This window comes from Chelonoidis abingdonii, chromosome 1 (assembly GCF_003597395.2).
Source record: "Chelonoidis abingdonii isolate Lonesome George chromosome 1, CheloAbing_2.0, whole genome shotgun sequence".
Classification (NCBI taxonomy): Eukaryota; Metazoa; Chordata; order Testudines; family Testudinidae; genus Chelonoidis; species Chelonoidis abingdonii.
Genome location: NC_133769.1, coordinates 259,528,136 through 259,532,509, shown reverse-complemented (window position 1 = coordinate 259,532,509; position 4,374 = coordinate 259,528,136). Strand labels below are relative to the sequence as shown.

Here is a 4,374-nt window from a genome sequence, read left to right as displayed (position 1 = left end):
TAGTGTCAATACCTTTCTCTACAACATTGTTCTTGCTTTTTAAAAAAAAATCTGATCAACCAGTGCAGCTGCATGTACCACTCACTTTACATCTACCCTTAGTCTATTTTAATCTTTCAGCAGAGATATTACACCCTGGATGAGCATGCCAGCTGAGCTTCGCTAAAAACAGCACTGGAGCTCTAGTGGCATGGGCTTCAGCACAGGCTAGCAATGTCTGTACATATTTAGGGTCACTGCTAGCTGTGTGACGCCATAGCTTCACTGACACTTCTATAGGCAGGTATACATACTCATGCTATAGTCCCACTTCTCCTTGCAGTGTGCACATAAACTCAACCTCAGTATACCCATCAAGTTTACACACACTAAAATAGCACTTGTAGCTGACAGATCACACACCACTGTTATGCTGACTCGATTACTACTACAAGGAGTAGTAGAGTATTGTAAGGGGTCTGATAATAGCTTGACTTTCTACATTTTTCTCTGGCAGGCAGGAAGGTGGCCAAAAAAATTTTGAGATGTATCCACTGCATAGGTGGAATCCTTTACCATTAGGCAATGGCTGGCAAGGTTTAGCAACTTACTACAATTAAGCAGATCAGAGCTAGTTTTATCACTGGCCTGCATTTCTTCTCCTACAGCAGGGCATAAAATCCTCAGTGTGCAGGCCCATCCTTTCAGTGGAGTCTGATGCCTGTGGCAGGAGCGAGGGGGTTGTACTAGCAGATGCTGAGGTCTTGTAACACACAGTTCTCCCTTGGGCCTGTTTTTTTTTTAAGAGTTGGAAGCTGTTCATTCTGCCTTAGTTCAGGGTTGGGTTTGAGCCATTTAAACTATTTTATAAAAGAAAGATACTATCTGGGTGACATTATGTGGGAAGAGGCAGAAATCTGACAGTGCTGCCTCTTGCAAAGGAAACTAGGATTATGGGCAAAGGGTCTGTTTCTAATGCACTAGTATGCTACCATTTATCATCAAGCTGGACACTTGCCCACTGGTATTATGCTCTCAAAACCAGCATTGACTCCAACATGCCCTCTGCCAGCACACCACCCAACTGTAAAAGTTTTACAGTTTAATACTGTGTAGAATCCTGTGCTAAGTCTGTTGATATGCTTTGCCACACTATCACTGTTAACTTGTATTTTGCTGTACCTATTTAGTGTGAGTGATAATACAGTGAGGAGGTCAATCAGTAGTCCTACAAGGCCAATGCAGAATACTGAAGACTCAAACCTGCCAGCATGGGGTGGAGAGAGGCTTTCCCTCACACAGCCATTTCATTTTTTGTAGCTCTGACATAGGTTCAAAGGTAGTAGAGAGGCTGGTTGCTTAGGAAATACACATTTAGGTCTAGCATTAATGGTACTTTCTCCTTCATCTAGGAAGGAAGGAAACTTGCCATTTAATACATCCTGTTAACTACTGGAGTGGAACACAGTCAAAGCTTGAAGTCCAATGAGCCATCTGCTGAAAATACAATGGGACCTGTATTGTATACAAGAGTTAGAGGAGTCTCCCTTGCCTATGCCTGCACTGCTCTGATGCCAAGTCTTACAAGTGCCCACACTAAACACTCTCTCCTACTTTGCTCCCTAGCATCAGTCTCACAGGAACCCCACACACTTACACCTTACATATGGTAATGAAGCTGCTGAGTCACACCATACTCTCACATACAGTAAAAGGAAGTTCTTCAAGTGATGGTCCTTATATGTAATCCAGTTGCAGGTGTGCCCTGGACCAGAGCTGGAAGGTTTTCCTAGCACCTGCTGCATGGCTGGGTTAACAACAGTCAGTCTCCCCTCTGCCTCTACACTGAGGTTATAATAGACCATGTGGGTTGACATCTCTTCTGTTCCCTCTTATCACTGCAAGGCCTGGGTCAGAACCTGTGTGCCTTCACACTCAGCCTTTTCATTAAGGGCATGTCTATACTATAAGCTTAAGTCAACCTGTGTTAGGTCAAGTTAGCCACTGCAGTAATTATTGGGGTAGTTCATGTCCACATTACCCTCCTGTCAGTGCTGCACATCTTCACCAGCAGCACTTCCACTGACTTAAGAAGGGCAGTTGGGGGTGGGCTGAGAGCCCAGGCTCTTCACTCTTTGCACTGCCCCCTAGGTTCCAAGCTCAGGAGCCGGGCAGCAGCCTGGCTCCAAGCAGAGAGCCTGGGGGCAGTTGAGCTCCACCTGGAATCTCCCATTGTCCCCAGGGTGACAGCTCCAGCTATGAAATTGACAAGAATGACAGCCAACAGGAGCAACCTGGAATGTCTACATGGACACTGTGTCACCCTAACTACACAGACATAAGCCCTATGCCTCTCCTGGCTGTGGAGTTATGGCTGTGTAGAAGAACACATCAGCAGGGCTTGAGATAAGCTGCTTTAGGTCAACTTGACTCAGTGTAGAGCAGGCCTAAGAAAGTAAGCTATTCCCTTGTGTCCAGTTTCTTCTTGGTGTTTTTTCAGCATAGTTAGTGTAAATAATACATGTAGTTAGTTGCTAATCAGAGGCCCTCCCTCCCAGAAACTCTGCCCTATATTCCAGGTTTTAAAAACTAAGTTTCATGCCTGTTCTTGTTCTCCATGAGCAATGAGCCCCAGAGCTGTCAGTATTGCCTCAGGGATGCTTATATCACCACTCAGTGTGTCTTTCCTGCCCTGGACTTGGGAGGTACAGGATCACCACCTCAGGATATATCCAGAAGTGAAAGTAAGCCAGAGCCGGTGCGCCATACCGAGGCAGATCAGTTTCCCCTGGCAGCAATTTAAAGGGCCCAGGGTGTCTGCCGCAGCTATGGCCCCCAGCCCTTTAAATTGTCCCCGGAGCCCTGGGGTAGCAGTGGCAAGGCTCTAGCGGCTATTTAAAGGATCCAGGGCTGCGGCAGCTGCTACCACCCCAGCCCTTAAAATAGCCACTGGAGACCTACTGCTGCCTCCAGGGCTCTGGGGACGATTTAAAGGTCCAGGGTGGTAGCAGCAGCCAGAGTCCCGGGCCCTTTAAATCACTGCCCAAGCCACCAGCTGCTGCTGCGATCCTGGGGTTCAGGTGGCAATTTAAAGGGCTCAGGGCTCCCACTGCCACTACTCTTCAGGGCCCTTTAAATTGCCACCTGAGTCCCACTGCTGGAGCCCTGGGGTAGGGGCAGCAGGGCTCCTGCATGGATTTAAAGGGCCTGGGGCTCCCGGCTGCCGCTACTGCAGCAGAGCCCGAAGCCCTTTAAAGCTCCGCCAGAGACTAGGGCCCCCTCCGATGGTGATTTAAAGTGCCCGGGGATTTAAAGGCCCTGCCTCTTCCAGTTAAGGCCCCTCCCCTCCCAAGGGCTCCAGAGTACCAGTAAGTCCTTAAAGTTACTTTCACCCCGGATACATCTCATGGAGGAAGCCGTGGGACCGCATGCCCATGCTTAGCTGGGACCTTCAGTATGTGTCCCAGCACTTCCCACACCCCACATTTGGCCCCACTGGCACTCCCAGACATGAGAGTAGGAAGCACTCATGAACAAAGAATCAAAGTCCCCAGCAAGGGCTGCTTCTAAGCGCAGTGTTTTCTCCCCGAGCCATGCCGGGTTGGGTGAGATGTCGTGCACCAGCACCCAAGCTTGTCTGCCTCAAAGGTAAAGTGAAACACACAAAGGATCTGTGGGAAATGTTAGTAACCCCATTACCTGCCCATGTGGAGCGGTCCCCTGCACACGCAGCACCTGTTCCACCATCACCTCCATGCCCTTCGGTATATCCAGCCCACAGACTCCATCTCGGTCTCTCTTCATGCTCTCCTGCCCTCTCTGGGTGTCTGCATCAACGAGAAGTCAGTGCTTGTGCCTACGCAGATGATCAGCTTCTTCAGGGCATGGCTCGGCTCAGTTGCAGCACAGGCCTTCCTTCCAGCCGACTGCTTTACAACACTGATAGCCATAGGTGACGGACCTATGCCACAACCCTTGCACCGTGGTCTGCTGTTGCCTCTCCCTCCTCAGGCATATGGCGGCCTGCACCTATGTGACACTGCATGCATGCATGTCTCCACACGCATTGCCTCCAACTGTGGTTCCTCTCCCTTTACAGACACCACATGGACCATCTGGAGGCAAGTCATTGTCACCCAAACAATTTTCTCTTCCCTCACCTAGTGAACTGACCCCTGCAAAGTTTGGTCAGCACCCCATTCATCTCCCCCATCCTGCAGGCCATCACAACGGACACCTCTCTTGCGGGATGGGGTGGCTACCCAGACTATCACACAGCACAGGGCATCTGTACACTGCGAGAGGCCGAAATCCACAAATGTCGTAGAAGTGTGGGCAGTTCATTTAGCACGCCAGGCATTTCTTCCTCTGATCCAACCACAACAGTCAGCTGCT

General features: G+C 49.5%; 1 protein-coding gene across 1 annotated transcript in view; it reads right to left on the bottom strand.

Moving 5' to 3' along the window:
* Positions 1-4,374, bottom strand: part of GRTP1 (growth hormone regulated TBC protein 1) — a 102,357-nt gene that overhangs the window by 24,673 nt on the left and 73,310 nt on the right. The gene's annotated exons all lie outside the window — the stretch shown is intronic.